This window comes from Amblyomma americanum, chromosome 1 (genome assembly GCF_052857255.1).
Source record: "Amblyomma americanum isolate KBUSLIRL-KWMA chromosome 1, ASM5285725v1, whole genome shotgun sequence".
NCBI classification, from domain to species: Eukaryota; Metazoa; Arthropoda; class Arachnida; order Ixodida; family Ixodidae; genus Amblyomma; species Amblyomma americanum.
In genome coordinates this window covers 287,124,181-287,142,724 of record NC_135497.1, presented here as the reverse complement: position 1 = coordinate 287,142,724, position 18,544 = coordinate 287,124,181, and the positions used below count along the sequence as shown (strand labels likewise).

Below are 18,544 nucleotides of genomic sequence, written 5' to 3'. Positions count from 1 at the left end.
GCTTTGGCGACAGTTCGTAAGGACGTGGAACTAACGAATACGAGTGTTTTTTTTCTCGCTCGCATTCACATCATGATGACTGACGAACATCGCCGAAGCTGTGCTGGAGAGGAGAAATGTGCCGCACTCATTATGCCTCAATATCGTGAACGAACTACGACCTATATGTACCTTGCACGAGATGCCACCCACCACACAAACGAAGACTCTTAATGCGGGCGGTACAGCATGGCTTTACTCTGTGTATCACGATGCAGCCTCTTATGTGCAACTGCACACCTGAGATAGCGCGAAACACTGATCTAATGAAGCAGTCAGGAGCGATGGCACTCGATGTCCTAAAACTTCCGCAGTCACGAAGTGGGTGGACAGTGAGGATCCACTTGTACCGGCAGACAGAAAAAAAAAAATCGTTGCATGTCTGTTTATACAGCTGGGCGAGGGGAAGCTATAACAGCTTTCGCTGATTAATGTGCTAAGCCGCTATAAGTTTAAATTTTTTCCTTGCATTCCAGCTCCATCATTTTTTTTTTACGTGGCTGTGTACGGGATTGTGTACGGATTGTGTGGCTGTGTACGGCTGTGTACGGAGCACACATATGCTCTGATTGTTCACTCTTTGCGTAGTTTCTTAAAACATTTCTGACCACGGACGGTGTAAAGTAAGCTAAATTCGCATTTGCAACAGCTACGGTAGACAAATGCTGCCTTAGAAATACGCTTTGGTGTCATTGCTTGTAAGATATCGATCGTGCACCGCGACAGACATGTGGCCGCGAGAGGGACGAGTCGCGAATGATACGCAACAAGAAGAGAAAGTGTCTTCTTCGCATGGCATCGTGTTAACAGGAATGCACACGCGAGAAGAAGCTAAAAAGAAAAGAAGCTTGCTGGCACTTTTCACGACTTGACACTGCACGGAATGTTTCTCGCCAGAGTCATGTCTGCGGGTTCCTTTGGTTTTCTCGGTTTCGTTGGCACTAGTCGTGCAGTTAGCCCTCAAAATGCATCTTACGCGCGCTACTGCGCCCACAGAACAATCGATTTGTACTTCGCTTCTGATCGTTTCTTTTTATGCATTCTAAACTGCCGCACCCTTTTCCTCGCCGTTCTGGAAGCGTAATACGAATTCGCGCGCACTGCAGCAACTCGCAGCGCCCATCTACGAGGCCTACACCGCCGTTGGCCGTCGGCGCACCGCCCACCGCAGCGAAAATCCCCGCGGGACAGCGTCGTCCGAGATTGGTTCGTCAGCGGGAGCCGCGAGCAGCGGCTGCCCAGAGGCTGCGGCGCGTGCATGCGCCTCCGGCGTGCAGAGGAGGAGGAGGATGGGGACCAGCGCGCACACTCGGAGAAGGGACGCGGACATTAAGCGGCGCGGATGGATGGAAGAGCGGCGCAAACGACCACCCGGCCCCTCGCTCTCTCCGTCTTTTATCATTTTTTTTTTGTCGGCGCGGCCGTCGAAAAATGTGGAAGTGCGCGTAAATGGCGCGCCTATCAGTCAAGCAAAGGGCGCGTGCGTTCTCCGGGACCCTTCAGGAGCAGGCGACGCGGCGCAAAAGACCCGGGGGCTGCTGCGCGCCGGCGGGGCGCGGGTGGGGGGAGGGGGGAGTTGGTGTCCTTTGGAGGAGAACAGAGCCTGTCCGCGACAGGCCTGCGGCAGAGAAGCCCCGCGCCTCGAAGAACAGCGGCTCGCGCCCAAAGACAAAGAAAACCGCCGCCGGCAGCCGCCCCCGGGGGGAAAAAACGTTTAACACTGAATTTTGAGCACTGCGTGTACGCCTCCGCGGCCGAGGAGAGGAAGATGTTCTTGCCGGCTGCAGTTGCGGATGCGCCGGCGCGGTACATAGGCGGTGTCAGCTAGGCTTGACAGCCCAATTAATTTCACAAGAGATCACTTTAATCTTGCCGCCGCCCGCTCCCTTCTCTTTTGCTGCGCGCGAACACGGTGAACACTGGATTGCGAGCATTCGCATATTCGCAGTGCGCGCGCCTCAAATGCAGTTTCCTTAATTACTCAACTCTGTTAACTGCCGCAGTGCGGCGCAGTGCGATGCAAAGCTGGCACCCCGGACGGTGTAAACACGAAAACCAGCAGATAACGTGTCACATTTAGAACTCGGCACAAATGGCCCCGAGAGTAAGGAAAGAAGTATCGAATAAAAAGACGCTTCTGCGCCCAGGTTTCCTAATTCGCTGCTGGAGGCCGTGTTCGAAGTAAAGGAAGCAGTCTGCGGGTCTACCTGACGGTCGATTTTCGCTTATAAAATGACCGATGAAGCGCCAAGCTAGGGTTAAGCGAGAGCCTCGAACTGCCGCGGCGGCTCACCGACCGGAATGAAAGTTAGATATTTTTGCTATTTATGAAAGTCGTTCAGGAAAGAAGCTGTGCACAGTAAAAGCTAGTCTGAAGGAGAAAACCAAAAGTTTCCCCGAGACGGCAGTGAGCAATTTTGTTCCTGCCAACAACGCAATAAATGATCTCCGAAACGGCAAGGACATTTAGAGCGCCTCGTGAAGACCTGTAGCAGTGAAATCCCGGTCATTTCTTCGAACATGCGTAGAGCAAACTAGTTCGACGCAAAGCCTTTTTATTTTATTTTCCAGAACAACGATGTTTGGAAGCGCGTCGGCGTCTAAAAGCAGCAGGAAAGAACACGGATGTAGGCGAACTAATGAGGCGAGTTGAAAAATATGCCGTAGCATGTTTTCCTGCTCAGCTGTTCAGATGCAGTCCCACGCCTGACAGATGTATATTCACGCTCCTATACAATACATCGCGCGAAGTGTATGCTGCCTTTTAGCTGAAACGTAATTTTTCTTGATAATTCCGTATACTGTGAGGCAATGGACAGACCTCATGCAGAATTCCGCAAGTGGGCTTTCCCACGGGTGACAACCGACAAAACATAGACGGCGGAGTTGTCACTGAAAGTACTGAAATAGTTTGAAGGGCACAGAACGAACGCCATGGGTGCCGAAGGGAAGCGTTAAAAAAAGTTTAGGACGGGTCAAGCAAAAAAAAAAAATTCCACGCCTTCGCGTTATGAGCGCTTGCAGGGCATGGCCGGCCATGTTTGAGTCAAGTGGGACTTGTGGAAAAGCCTGCTTACGAATGAGTCTTCTCGTCAGCCTTCGCTGTCCATATTACCGCGCAGTATCTGTGTGATAATAACGTGACTGCCACTCAGCACACAGCTGACTACGGAAAGGGATGACTGCCGAACGCGGTCGTCTTGAGAGAGAGAGTGTGAGCCGGAAATTCAATCGCTACTCGCAGCAGGGATGGCGAGCGGAAGGCGCTGCACTGCACTGCACAGAAAGCGTAACGTGCAGCCGAACGCGCGGTTGGCAAAAAAGAGCCAGCTTGGATAATTCCGGACGAGAAGGCACTCGTCATCAAGGAATAATGGGCCTCGAGGAGCGAAGCTGCGGGAAGCAGCACAACCCAGAGTACACAGCACGCAGTCCGCTCCGAGTCCCTCGCATTTCCAGTCGCTGTCGTCGTGATTCCCCGCACAGAATTTAGACCTTTTGTACTCGCACCTAAACGCATCCACGTCGAACTTGAACCTCACTTGCTGTTACTCCGTGCACATGAAGATTGTAGGACTACTCAGACGTGACCGGTCAGAATCCCCACTACCGATGGCAAATGGGAGCACGTTGTGACCGGAAGGCCGTCGCGCGATTCCCTGGCTAACCTCGAACGCCATGCGCAGAAAACTGTCACATTCGTCACCAAAAGCACGTCTCCTTTTTTTTTTCTTTCTGGGAAGTAATAAGTTTATATTTCCTCGTCTACGCTAAATATAACTGACTGAAACCACTGGCGGCTTTCCCCCGTGAGAAGTCGCAAAAACCCCAAAGGTAGGCACTTAATCCCTGTCAGGGAAAAACAGTGGCGCCGTACAGCGTCCCTTAAAAGTCAGATTTAAAAGAATAAAGAAACCGAAAGGAACCATGCAAAGGGAGCAGGAGCGGCAGCCTAGAGGCTAACACGGGCCCGAGCGAGGCGCCGGCTGACGTCGCGTAATTAAAAATCCGATCCCTCGCCAGCCGTCGATCGCATCGGACCGCCGGACGCTAATGCGTTTCGCCGCGTCAACACGTCACGTGCTGGGCTCGCGAGTCGCGGCGGACCAATTAGCGGGCTATTAATCTTGACAGTGGGCGCACGAATCCCCCCGCCCGGAGGAGAGGGCGCCGCTCGCGATGCCGGCGGGTTGGCACTTGTTACGGCGAAGGGCGAGGGAAAGCCAACGACGCAGGTTCGGACGGCAGCGGCTGTGCGGGAAATTGGTCCGTTCGTTGTTCGCCCAGTGGTTTTAGGGGAGCGCTGAAGTTGACGCGGGGCCGGTGGAAGAGGAGGAGGAGCGTAGGGTAGGGGAATAGCAAGAAGCCGTCACTGCAGAGACTGCCGGCAGATTAGCATGCCCGCTTGCCAGGCTGTGTTGCTTCGGAAAAGCGCCAAGCGTTGCACCTCGACGTGCTCGGGGTTCGCCAGGACGAACAGAGCGAAATGGCGATTTGAGACTGGGTCTTGTTGGGCTCCCGTACTCACCGGAATAAGATGCGAAACATTCAACAAAAATAATCGTGAAAACGTGCCACGAAAGCTCCGTCCCACTCTGAGATCTGACACGGGACTCCCTGAGTTAAATGTCTCGTGAGCGCGCAATTGAAACATTTCTTCCGTAGCAGCGCGTAGCGACAAGAAAGACAGGGACGACACAGTGCAGCGTTGTGTGTCGTTGAAACCAGGCAAATTAACTAGCCTAACAGCGTGTGCGGTTCAACGTATAGAACCTGCTTGTCCACAGATTGCCAAGTCGGGTACCTCTGAATTTTAGGTGCCCTAATCAGCAGAGGTACCCGTCAAGGCAGCTCCCAAAACCGCACCGCGTGCACCTATCAAACGCTAGAACGCGTATTCTGCGCTTTATTCTTGTCTTATTTATGACGACTGGCGCCATGATTGGGGCAGAATGTAACGCGGGGAGACAAACTTAACGAATTATGAAAAACTGTTGATGAAAGTCTCAGAAAAACCGTTATAAATCCAAGGTATAACAATTTATGGTCCAACACTGAGGGTATGACAAACTTCCCCACAGATTCTTCAGTAGAGAAGCTGGAACGTAATTAGATGAGTCCATGGGAAGGGTTTTGGCGTCGAAACTCACTTTTTCTACCAAGCCGATCCCGAGCAGCGCTAAATAAGCAAGCGGTTTGAGGCGCCTGCTGTTGTGCAGTGACTGGGGGGGGGGGGGGGGGGGGGGGCGGACAGTGCCTCTTGATGCTGCTGCCTGGACCATGGCAGTGAATCTCGTTTTTTGTTTTGTACGTTCCTTCCTGTCCATGAAAAGCTTGCTGGGGATTTCCTGGACCACTGAAGTGCGTTTAGGGACCACTGAAGTGCATCGCACGCGCCCGTGGTACAGACCAGCGCAAAGAGAAACGAAAACGCAAATCACTGAGCTTCAGTCGCGCGTTAGCGCTCGCCGTTGGGCCAGCTGTAACGAATCCGTCTGATGCCAAAGGTACCCAGGCTGAAGGGTTCACTGTTAAGACTTCCAGCGGGACACGTGGGCCACCCAAGAGTTCGGGATATCTGGAAAAGGGAGGATAATTCGATTCCTCACCGCTCCGTGGTTTTGGATCTTAAGAGGTGCCGTAAGTGACGCACTACGCGGGCAGGTAGCGAATCCTGCGGCCTAAAGGCTTTCGACCAAGACTGTAAATAGCGGCGTCACTTCTGCGCATTGCCATGCGCCAGGCCTGGACATGGTTCCTGCAGCATAGGCTATGGATGCCGTGAACACTTACTTATGCGTTGTTTCGCGGGGATGAGCGAAGGTTAGCAGGTGCGCTGTCCGCATATATAGACTGTATCAGTGGCGCTTATAAAAGTCTGTCAAGCAATGAGGAAGTTTGTTGATATTAATGAACTCTTTAAACACCGAAAGCAGGTGCTGGTCTAATTCAGCATTTTTATAAATTTTAATTTCCTCCCCTTATGGATAGTTGACCCAGCTGACTGACTCTCGTCCAGCCGTCTAACCATATTTAATTTTATCCTACCACGTTACAATTGCACTCACGTGCACGACCCTCACACCCATGCCCCGCACTTGCAAGAAACGTGCTCTCTCTTATCCAACTGAAACACGCGCCAAAGACACGCCTTTGCTGCTTGCGCACCAACAGCGTATGCAACAGCGCGCCATCTTATAAGGTCTGCGCTCTGCCTTTCTTCTTGTCGTCTCTGCTGAGTTGCCAAGAAGCCAGCCTCCTGCGTTCAGCACTTTTGTGACGACGGCAAACGCTTCTCTTTCTGGGTTTTCACGCAATTAGCATACAGACTAGCAAAATGGTTTTGTAACTAAGTCAGGTTCCGACCTTACTGCTGTGACCTCGGCCTGAAGGATTCTGTCCGTAGCATTCCGCGAGTGCAATCTCCAGCGTTTACCTCCATGCGACCCTGTGCCACACAGGGGACACGCGCCCTAGAGAGTGTGGTCACGTCACGTGACTCGGCGGTCCCGTCGCCAAATAAAAAACAGTGAAAAGACAGCAATAGAAAAAAAGAAAAATAGGAATAACAAGAAAATATAAAATGGCTCAGAAAACTGCTGTGCACGTCAGCTCGTTTTAGCATTGCGGCAATGCTGCCATCTAGTTTCGCCCGCAGAAACTTTATCCGTTTTGTCCTGCTGGAAAAAAAGTTTCCGTTCAAGAGACATTTAAACCACTTTATCACGACGACTTTGCTCTATATACCAGTAAGAAGAAAAATAAATACGACTTGATGAACACGCTCGGCATAGCGCCCATCCCAGGTTTCCTTTCCTGGTGGTGCACTAAACAAGCCAAAAAGGGGCGGAGACATGTGCCTTCACTTGGCGCAGTTATATGCTGCATCGCCGAGGACAGGCAGCAAATCGCGTCATACGTACCCCATTGTGGGCGCTGCCTGCTGGTCCGCAGACATGCTACGCGTTTAAACTGTCTTTTTCGTTTATATGTCGTGTTCATCATAAAAAAAAAACTCGCAACGTGGGACAAAAATTACCGCTCCAAGAATTATTCTTGTGCGGCTTTCACCCCCTTCGTCGATATGTGTTCCAGCGCGGCAGTGATTACGTCAGAGGAGCGGAGGAGATTCGCAAGGTGTATGCTGTAAGGCATTTATTTTTCTTTAGCTTCCGGACCATCGTCATGAGACCAGTGTTCTGCAGGAAACAGAAAGCCGAATGGTCGAGCGTGAAAAGGAGTTAATCATCAGGTCAGACTTTTCCACACTGACCAAAGGCTTTCGGTTTCCATAGGAACTCGTTCCCACATCAGTTAAGCATGCCAAAATTGCCCCGCAGTGATCTGAAAGAGAAGGTTCGCGCTCTTCTCGCTGTCGCCAACTTACCTGACCGCCTCCTGAAGTGCGCACGCTGAAATCTTCTGTGCTGATGAGTGCGCTGCGCCATCTCGCCAAGTGGCGCAGAACCATTACCATGCGGGAACCACTAAAATAGTTGAACGAGCCCGTGACACCTGCACGGGGTCGTTTTCGCATTTTTTCCCGCGCGATCAAAGACGCTGGAAATGCGCTTCCTCGGAGTTAAACGAAATAATTCCCTACGGCAGGAAACGTTCGTGATATGCGGCGTTTTACTTCTGGATCGTTGCGCATACGTGCTCCTACCGGGAAGTTCAGTCGCCTTGAAATCAACGCAACGTATCTATTATGAGTTCTGCGCGATACGCGTTCACATTAGCGGCGAAACGCACGGAATGGCTGCTCTGCGAGAAAACAGCGAGAGCCACTCGACAAACTAAAAATGGCCGGCGCTGTCGCAAGTGTGAACAGGCCAGTCAGTCGCAAAGTGGCGAACGCAGCCGCCCGGTTAGAAGGCGACAGATGGCGCTAGCAAGCGTTCAGCGGTAGCGTTAACGTTCTTCAGAGCAGCGCGCACGCCACAGGGCGCGTGACGCGAGCGAACGCTTGCGTCACGGGCGCCCGCAGCGAGCGCGGCTACGTCAAGCGCTCAGCGCCATGCTTGTTGTACAGCACTTCCGCGCGGTCTGTGACTTTAATGTTGCCGCCAGCGATGTCGTTAACGTTGCCGGTCCAAGAAAACGACGTTACAACAATGCGTCAGACACCATCGGGGCAAGCGCACTTGTCCCACCATCGAAAGATTCCTTCCCTCGTGCACTGTATTATTGGCGCGCAAGCAGGCCGGGCACAGTGACAGTTGCGCTCTATACTCGACTTGGTCTAACGAACTTTACCGAGACGCTTCGCTCACTTCGCTTTCCTCGTTCATTGCGGTGACGCTTCTACAGGGTGACCTTAACGAGACAAGGTGTCAGCGCATGCATTGTTTTTTGTAACAGTTTGGATCAGTCGCTTTCCTTTACATAGTAAAGGGGTTCTAGCTTGCAACGCCTGCATTAGCACTCTAGCCATCATTTCTCTCTGCCAGTTTTTGAGATAACTGTTCAATACAACGAGAAGAAATCTGTTAAAGTTCTCTGATTAGTCTATTGCAAACTAAATTAGAGTTTGCCAAGAATCCACTTGACTGCAATGGCAGTTATTTGATAGATCGGCACGCAGAGCACCCGCGGATAACAGCGGTCTCGTGTGTTTGAATATAAGAAAAGGCGAGCAACGCGCACCGAACACGGCATGCTGAACGCTAGCCTATAGCAACTGCAATAGAATCGCCGGGTTATGAGCAAGGCAGGATGAAACGGAACAGAAAAGAAGTGAGCTGTAAAGTCGAAAGAAGCAACACAGTTGACGCGTCACCTGTGGTGTTACCGAACAAAATCTATCAGATGTCAACGAGCGCGCGTGCACCTTCAAGCTTCTTCTGCGAATCATTGAAAGCACATCGCGTATGCATCGTGCGGCCGTCATTCAAGAGCAGTAAAGAGTCAGCATTAGCGGCGACCTTTAACAATCGTAACAAACGACTAAACATTGTTATGCCCATGCGTTTCCACGTGTGCCTCGCGCAGTCTAAGCGGTTTTACCCTGCGTTCAGAGCGCTGAAACCGTGCAGTAATAAAAAAAGAACAATAGTGTATAAAACCACGAAGGCGATGCAACAACGTTGTTACAATTATTTCTTTTCTCGAGGGGGAGGGGTTTGAATTTCCAGTCCGATCTCTATACGGACTCCGCGAGTATCTTGCACAGGAACAACGTGTGCCTTACCTCGTGTAGATTTAGCTGCCGAAGACGGGGAGGCAGCTTTGCAGCTGGGGCACCGGACACGTCACTCGCTGCAGCGGCTCAGTCCCACTTAAAGTCCGGGACAAACACGGCAAGTTCGATGCGCACAGCCAAGGAACAACACACGACATCACGGCGCCGCACATAGTTCGCTCATCGCGCCGGGTGCCCGGCCGGGGGGCGCTGGCGGCCCGCTCGATCAAGCGTCCCGTTTCGAGATGCACGCGAGTAGCGGCCGTTCGGTGGCGCGGCCCGCGGAGTTCCCGAACACGAGGTAGCAACGTGGACTCTAATGCGAACCTCTACCGATCGCCGGCGACAACCGGTGACGTTGGACGGCACCTCGAGACAACGCCGCACCGTGCGATTAAGTCGAGCTCGGCGACATGGGGCAAAAAAGAGCCAAGGAGGCGGAGGAAACAAAGCCGCCCAAGGAATACGACTCGAGAGAACTTTGTGAAGAGTGCCAAGCTTTCCGCCTGGACCTCACATGTGGGACTCTCCGGTGCTGCGGTGTCTGATGAGAGAGCTTCAGGAGTGGAATGGCGAGAGCAGAAGCGAATGTGAGAGCCGGGAGAGAGAGCGGCGCAGCCTGAGCGTGGGAAAAACGCCCGGTCGTCGGCGTCGTCCGCGGGCACGAGCTGCGCGCACACACACCACGCTCAGAGGCCGGTCGATGCCCGACCGCGGGCGCGAACACGACTGCGGCCGATCGCGGGGTTCGGTGCGGGCTGTTTGGGCTGCGCCGGGTTACGGCCTCCAGCAGGGGGGCCGCCTGGGGAGAGAAGCAGCCGCCAGATGGCGGGAGGGGTGGCGCCGGCCGCGCATGCGCCTCACGCGGCGCCGACGCCGTGCGGCCATCTCTTGCGGCTGGCGCTAACTACGCCTCGTTGCGTCGGCGTCGATGAGAGGAGGGTCGGGGTTCAAGCCGCGCGTGTTTTCTCTTCCCGAATGCGCTTTCGTCGTCGTCCGGCTTTTCCCTCTGCGACGGGGGAGCGGGGGAAGCGCTCAGCTGCGCGCTGGAAGCCTCTTCCAAGTTTGCCGCTCCCTGCTGGAGTGGTCTAAGAAAGGCCTCAGCTGCGAGATTATGCTCGCCGTAGGCGTTGAGGCCGGAATCTTTAGAGACCTACTTACGACGCCGGGGTGGGCGGCAGAGTGCCTTTCCACTGACTTCGAGCGTTCACAGATGCAGTCAGTGTGTGGACGAACGCAGCCGTCAGCAACGGGTTTCGGCACGTTGATCTAACGAGGAGGCATTCAATCAGGCTTCCTTTCTGCTTGTCTGGCAACAATATGCAAAAAGAGTTATGCACGCAGATTAAATCACGCTGAACTTGGAATGCAGACACTCGATGCTGTGGTATCGCGCAGCGTAATTTGTGACCTTTCCTTTCCTGAATACCACGTCACGGTTTATACGGCAGTTGGCGGGAAACTTTGCACACAAAAGTTCTTTTTTTTCCTGTAGCGTTTTTTTTTTTGTCTCCGTGGTGTTAAAGCCTCGTAAACCGCAGGCTCTGGACTCCCTGGCATAGCCTTTTCTTTTCTAGACAAAAAACGAAGGCAGCCTTTCCGCTCGGACAGGAACACTCTCAAAAGCGACCCATCCTTCGACATTTTCGCATTGACTTCGTTCTTGATTCGAAAGTGTTTCGTGAATAAAATGTGTGGTTTGAAAGGCGGATGCAATGACATCTATTCGCCAATTGTCAGCAAGTGCCGTTGGAGTGAGTAGGGAACTTTTCTCACTTTGCGGACTCACTGCATTTGGAACATCCCACTCTTCATGCATCTTCATCTGGTTGAATGAAACGGAAGAACTGAAGGTAATATAAAATATATTTGGTCTGTATCAGCGCGCACATTTCTTGCGTCGGTAAGTCACGATTTCCAATTTGATGATGGAGTAGAACACGCGCTAATTTTTATTGCTTGCGAGAAGAATTGAAGCCTCCTTACTAAACAAACGCAGGATAAGTAATTATTATCATCGTCCGAGTCGAGTCCATGCACTCCAAAACAAAGCCCTCTCTCTTCCAACGGCGCAGAACAGGGAGAAGACAAGCGTAAGGAAAATTCCGCGGAAAGCGCCACTGACGGACAAGCGTTGCTTTAAAATGCCAGGAACAAGCATGCGAAGCGAAATCCGCGTACAGGGGCGCGTTTCAGGGGGGACGCGACTTTCAGCCAAAAGTTTTTTTTTTCATTTCTTGATGTATTTACATGAAATTTTTTGAGCATATTAGAAACGATATAATGACTGTTCTCACAAAATTTCACTATTGTATCTCCAGAAAATTGTTTTGTCATATATAGTTTTCCTCTGAATCTTGTGAAAAGGCTGCAGAGTAAAGAAAATGTGGCACAAGGCTAGTTCAATACTCATTGCGTTGCTACTATCGTACTGTGGGTCAAGAAGTTCTAAGAATTTTTTTCTTAGAAGTTCTTTTTAGAAGTTCTGGTTTTGAATTATTGCAATGCAAGTTCCGTTGATGTATCTAGAGTAAGAAAAATATCATACAACAAATTTAAAATGAAAAAAATTGAGAAACAAATAATACTCGCTCTTCAATACGGTCTTATAGCTGTGCTACAAAACAAACGGGATCAAAACAGATAAAACAGTCGTGAAGAAATCTGCTCCGCAAGGCGACTGTCCAGGCAGAAAACTCTAACAGAGAAAAACGCCCCAGTACATGAAACAATTCTTTGGCAGTACTTCGAGGTCGATTTCAGCAATGAAACTTCGGGACAGCATAAAAAAACGAGGAACACAAGCGATAATAAATTTTTTAAATAGGTTTTTGGACAATTTTTGGAATTTCAAAGCGTCCTTCCACTTGGAGTAGGGGGTAGGGGGGGGGGGGGGGGCGTGCAATTCTCCATTCCCAAAGCGATAAATTTGACACAGGTAAACCAAACTGAACCACATTTTTTTTTTCGACGCAAAAAGCCCAAGAAATGCATGGTTCAAATGCGAGCGCACCCCCCTTTCCCACTGGCCTCTCCCTCCAAGAATAACCCATAAATCCGCCCCCGAGCACACACTGGCAGATGCCTCAAACTTGATAGACGCCGAGTTTTTTCACAGTTTTCAAACAAACATTCCCTGACCAAAACCAAAACCATGCCAGGCATATATTTTGGAAGTGCGCCACCATCGCAATCTTTTCTTGCAAACAAGAACGCGACAGGCTGTCACGTCGCAAACGTACTCCGTCCGGCGTGTCACGTGATACGATACGGCTGTTTGCGATACGCAGCGAAACTATATGCATGCCTCTGAAATTTGCCAAACCAGAGCCATGCTTGTAGTTTCTACAAAAAAAAAAAATGTAAGCGGCTGCAGCAGCACATGTGGCAATCATTCGTGAAGATTTTTTTTTTTACTTTTTCAGGAAGCATTTCTCTCGTGATTAGAGGTTGCATAGCCCAGGGTTTGTAGAGCAGCTTTAGGTGCCGCTGGGCGCCCAGCTTTTCATAGCAGGAGATCGCGCCAGACGTTTCCGTTCTCGGCGACGAGGGAACCCACGCGTGTCGCAGTCATTTCTACTTCGAGGTACTTCCTCTGGCAACGGAGTCCACCTTGCTCCACTTCCACGCCCGACAGGCATTTCGAGCAAACTACTTAAACGCCCTAAACTCGTGCGCACATACGACCGCGGTTAATGTGTATGAGGAGAAAATCTTTTTTTTTCGCACCGCTGGAAATCGAACTTATCAAGAGTGGGCATCGGAGCTGCAGGTTCTACTAAACAGATCCTAGACCCGGATAATTCTTAAACATTCTGTTCCAATTTCAGTTCTCTTCGCTTTGGTCATTTAAGGCGCCCTCGTTGTCGACGCATTCAACCATTCGGCGCGTGTTGGATAAGAATGGGATAACATCGCTTGAAAAGAACTGATTTTTCGTGCCGGCAGTGCACGCTCTGACGTCAACAATGTGAAGAATGTAGACTGAGGCTGATAGAATGGAGGCTCACGCGAACCGCAGGTTGTATCGCGGGTGGCATACATGTGAAACATAGCATGAATTGAGGCTGAAATAAATGATGGCTGGTTTCTCGGCATCCAAGTTCAGAAATGTGTTGAGGATTTAGTCAGAAAGTTGAAGGGCGTGAGAAGAAACACAGAAATGCAGTGTTTATATATTTAGCTTACTTCCTAACGTTTTTTTATATATATATACTACTGGGGAGCCAAACGCTATGTGCTCCGAGGCGTCCGATGATGATCGGGTCGCTTGTGCGCTCTCGCGACGGCGGCTGCGCCAACTTGAGCGCGCCTGTCGCTATAGCTGTAACTTCGTGCTGTCAGCGTGGGTGCGGTCAAAACAGGCGCTATTTCTGTAGAAAATTTCAAGCTGCGTACGTATACTATAGCCTTTTGTATGAGCCCCGTTCCGACGTGTCGTATGGAACAAATCAACATTCATTCATTCATTGTGTGTGCCTGTTTGGACGGTTTCTATTTTTTTTTGTCTAAGAATTTACGAAAGTGAACCTGTCGGGGTTTCTTCCGACGCCGCTCACAATAATCACTGACTCCAAAGAAGCATGCAGGCGCTACACTAATGGTAGGATCAGCAAGGGAGCGCTACGCATCATCCTCCAGGCGGGACCCCCGAACAAAGAAATTCAGCACGAAATTTTCTGGGTGCCGGGGCACACCGGGGTGACGGGAATCAGAGGGCCGACGATCTAGCTCGCGAGCTTACCAACCGAGCAGATACATCAAGTGACCCTGAGCCCACCACAACGGTGGAACCATCGTACGCGGAAATCCTAAATCACTACAGAGGACAGAGGATAGCGTATCCTCCGCCACACCAGCTATTAATGCAATATGAGGCAGTCGGTTGGCGTAGACTGCAAACAGGATGCTTTCATAACTTACACATACTTCACACAATGTTTCCGAACCAGTACGCGGACACATGCAAGTGGTGTGGAGCCACCCCCACTTTATACCATATTACATGGGAGTGTAAAAACAATTATTCACTCCGTAAACTAAAAGAGCCCAATGCGGAACAGTGGGAGAGCCTGCTCACCAGCAGCGTGCTGGCGGTCCAAAAAGGACTGGTCCAGCATGCGTATGATGTAGCAAGACTCAGTGGGGCCCTGGAATAAGGGCACCACCCCTGGAAAACTCGGAACTTCAACATGAAGACACCCGGGTCCCGCTGAATCGACCAATTTTTGGCGCCAATAATGTTTTTCTCTCTCTCTCTTCCGATGCGATACAGGTTTCGATTTGAAATGCATGTCTGAGGCAGCAAAGATAAAAACTAAAATTTAAGATGATACCTCAGGTAATTAAAACAATTTTAAATGATTCGCCAGTTGACTGAGGGACATAAATGCTGAAAGCTATAAAGTGTGCCATTCGACCGCGGAAAATAGCGCTTCAGTTTTACAGTTACGTTCGTACATAGAGCACGTCTGCCGCTGCAAACTGACGGCAGTGCTTCAAGCATTGCAATGCACTCCTGCTGATTTGGGTTCCGGCTCAGGCCCTGTTTCTCGTGGAAACTTGGTGGCGGTCGCTCGCGCCTTTGGCGACCTGCGAGAAAGGGGTGCGTGCGCCGGACGCCATCCTCTGAGCAGTGCGGCTCTGCAGCGGCACTGACTTCTCTGCGCTGCAGCAGTTGCATGTGGCACTTTCGGCGCAAAAATCCTTCGACCACCCAGCAGCGGTTATTAACAATGCTATCCAGCTGAACGTAGTCGCAAGTGCCATGTGAGCTGGAGAGAGTAATTGGCGCTCCTTGTGCGGAAGAAAGGGAGCGGGAGGAGTGCTGGAGGTGGCCGGGTGGTTGTGAAACAGCTCATCTCTATATCGCTTCTTCGCTGGTCAGGAAAGAGAGGGATTATTGCGCACATTTGCACTCGTGTACCTATCGTCTGAGATGGTCGCTCGGCTACCACCACTGCATATATGGGCATGAACAGTTCGGTTGACGGGACAGTAGACTGTTAGTGCCACGTCGCGCCATTATTTAAATGTGTCATTGTCCACGACGACTAAGAACGACAGAAGCGAGACGGGCCCGACCGCAGATTTCCATGCGGCGTTCCTCCCCCCCCTTAAGTATCGATGCCTTGCGTCGCCCCTCGTCTAGTAGTTCGGCGTGGCGAATAGACACGAGGAGTAACCGAGCAACTTCCCTTCTCAGTGTCCAGTCGTCGCGCTGCTTCACGCCCGCCTCACTGCTTGCGTCTCGTGAATGGTGCAGCAAAGGCCCAGACGCAGCACGCTACCGTCAGTGACGCATTACGGTCTTTGTAACGCACAATCCGCCGATACCCTTGCGGCTTCTTTGACTTTGGTGCATTTCGGCGTCCTTTGTGTCTGGTACTGCTCTTGACGTTCCCTCGAAATAATCAGTGCTGAGGGCAGACGCGGTCAGAGCGCACTGGCGGGAGTGATTTCGCCTCAAGTGGCCCCACTTGCCGATCGTTGTCCTCCCTTCGAGGAACCGACGGTCGCGAGGCGCTCGGAAATCGCACGTGGCGCGCAGGCCCGCGTGCGCCCAGCAGCCGAGTGCTGCCCTAGCATCGCCGTCCTCACCCGGGAGACCTTCGTTGTTTGTTTGCTCTTTTTATTTACTCGTGCCTCGGAGCAAGGGCACCAGGGCCGCCGGGGCACGGGAGGAGGGTGGGGGGGAGTGAGCCAGTCCGCTCCCGTTGGGCCGCTGTCCAATGTCAGCGTCACGTGACGCGAGATGATTTGCTCGCAGCAGCGGTGACAGTGCGCGGGGGTCTGGCTCGGGCCGGCTATCACCCTTTGGCAGCGCGTCCACTCGGGCCTGGCCCGTCTTCTGTCATCGCGCGCGCGCCGGGGAATCAAATCGCGAGACACAAGCCAGAGCCCCATCGCGCCGTTCCTGCCACCCCCCCCCCCCTACCCGCCTCCGCTCGAGAGCGCAGACTTGAAAAACACGCGCGCGAGGCCCTCTTCGCGCAGATGCATCGCAGTCACGCGTGGCAGCAGCCAGCAGCGCGCGAAGATGCCTCCCCCCCCCCCCCCCCCTTCCACAGGCACACAGACGGCCTGCCCCCGGCTAGAGGAGAAAGCACCGCCCGTATGCACTTCACGCTGCCGCCGCTGTCCGCTTCCTCTGGGTCCTTCTGCGCTGCGCGCGCTGACGGTGCACACGTCGAGAAACCGCTGGATGACATTGCGCGGTGCGCTTACCATACCCTCTTCTGTCTTATGTCGTTAACAATTACGTAGTCTTTCTCGTTCTGTGCTCATTTTATTGGTTCCCCCCGTCGCTGTGAAGGCCCTCGAACGGTGTTCCCTGATCCTACCGCCGACACCAATTAGCTGCGATTTGAAGGCAGCCAAGCAGCTGCAAAGGGAACTGCATAGATGCATGAAATCATCGTAGTTGAAGAAAAATTCCTTCTTGCCTGCAGCTGGAACATGGTTCAGACCGGTTCAGTCGCTCACCAACTAAACTATATACTGAACGGCTAGCAGATGGCGGGGCGGGGCCGACCTGATCAACAACTCGCAGCTGGGAAGCCCCCAGTAAAAATGGCTTTGAAGAGCTTCGCCTTTCTCCCAGACACCGGGGCTAGCCACCTCAGCGTCTGCAACTCTGAATATCTGCCGAACACCGCTGGCTTGCTTAGTTTGGAGAGCAGTCTGCGATATCTCAGTGCAGAGGACACACACACACACACACACGTGTGTGTGTGTGTGTGTGTGTGCGTGCGTGTGTGTGTGTGTGTGTGTGTGTGTGTGTGTGTGTGTGTGTGTGTGTGTGTGTGTGTGTGTGTGTGTGTGTGTGTGTGTGTGTGTGTGTGTGTGTGTGTGTGTGTGTGTGTGTGTGTGTGTGTGTGTGTGTGTGTGTGTGTGTGTGTGTGTGTGTGTGTGTGTGTGTGTGTGTGTGTGTGTGTGTGTGTGTGTGTGTGTGTGTGTGTGTGTGTGGCTTCGTTCATTCTTTCAAGGGCAAGCCTTTTAAGCTAGAATCCAGATTTAAGTTTCATGGGCAGCGCTGGTAGCAGCTGCCTTCACAAAGGATGAAGTATACGTAGGAACAAATTCTGGAATGGAAGAACATGAACAGAAGGCATAAATCAGCGCATTCGGTTCGTAAATACTAAACGGGCACGCTAAGCTTGTCGCGTGTGAAGCCACAACGTCGTTATTCACTGCCAGGATGCGACTGTAAATCTATCTGCTCATAACTTCCACTGAGCAAAGCCAAGCATCAGCGCTTGTTTCATAATGACCCAGGTCGAGTCTACCCCTGGCATGTTCAGCCGGGGTAGATGATCAGCTATATGCTTTACCATGATATGGCGTCATTATAGGAGCGCGCAAAAGCATAAGTGTTCCTCCATACGTGCCTTAACGTGCCGATTTTTCGTATTCATTTTCAATTGCAATTTGCTAATGACAACACATGAGACCTGAGCAATCAACATTTATTCGCTGCCGATTCCGATTGTTCATCCGAAGCTGCATTAAAATTCAATAAAACTAGCGTGAGACGAGGCCACCCTTTCAAAAATTTATTTAGATTATCCACAGATGCACACAATACAGAGTGCATGGACCGTCTATTGATTTGTTTTTCTTTTTTGTTAGGGCGCTTTGCTGGGTGTGCTCTCAGTTCTGTCAATCCAAACTTTTATGCAGGGCTACGCGGTAAATTTGCCCCATGTGCTGGGTACCGAGTAAACAGATCCTCAAGGACCACGGACGCTAGAAACAAAGACGGGCTTAGATTCTCTTGAGGCGCCGAGTGACGAAAAACAAAGCCACATCGTGTACAATGCCAGCCTTACAGAAAAGCGCGTTCACTGCCGACTTCACGGCGAGGGCAGCGTACACACGGACCTCGTTGTGTGTCGATCGGAACGGAAACTGCGTCAGTTTATGCGCTCTCCTCAGAACCCGTTTCTCTGCTCATCGCATTCCGTCGCACGGAGCGAAGATTACGACCGCTGTTCCCGGGGCTCGCGTGCTTTGTACAACTCTTTACCCGCTTTGGGCGCATGTTTCGCGTCACGGTGTGCCGCTCTGATGGGAGAAATTACTCGCTTCCTCTGTTCGGCCCCGGGGGCCGAACAGCCTTTGCGTTTATTTTCCGAGCGCTCGCGTGGCCGTGTCGAGCGTGCGTGATAAGGGCCCTGACAAGCTCCATGAAGGCCGCCGAGCAGCTATACGGGAGAAGACGCGGTCCGCGGACCAGGCTGCGGCGGAGCAAAACCCTTTTCGGATTAAGCAGGCCCGAGACAAGCCAGGCGAAGGCAAGACAAGCCCCAGAGGAACCGACAG

At 51.9% G+C, this 18,544-nt stretch overlaps 1 protein-coding gene across 3 annotated transcripts in view; it reads right to left on the bottom strand.

The window, feature by feature from the left end:
• nvy (CBFA2/RUNX1 partner transcriptional co-repressor nervy) overlaps positions 1-18,544 on the bottom strand; it is a 161,423-nt gene that overhangs the window by 122,632 nt on the left and 20,247 nt on the right. Inside the window, exon 1 of one of the 3 annotated variants that reach the window (XM_077649499.1) lies at positions 9,230-9,984. The exons of 1 other annotated variant lie outside the window; for it this stretch is intronic. The gene's annotated coding sequence lies outside the window, so the exon portion shown is untranslated. Of the gene's footprint in view, positions 1-9,229; positions 9,985-18,544 lie in introns of those variants that run through there. One more of the 3 variants, XM_077649500.1, reaches the window with a different exon arrangement.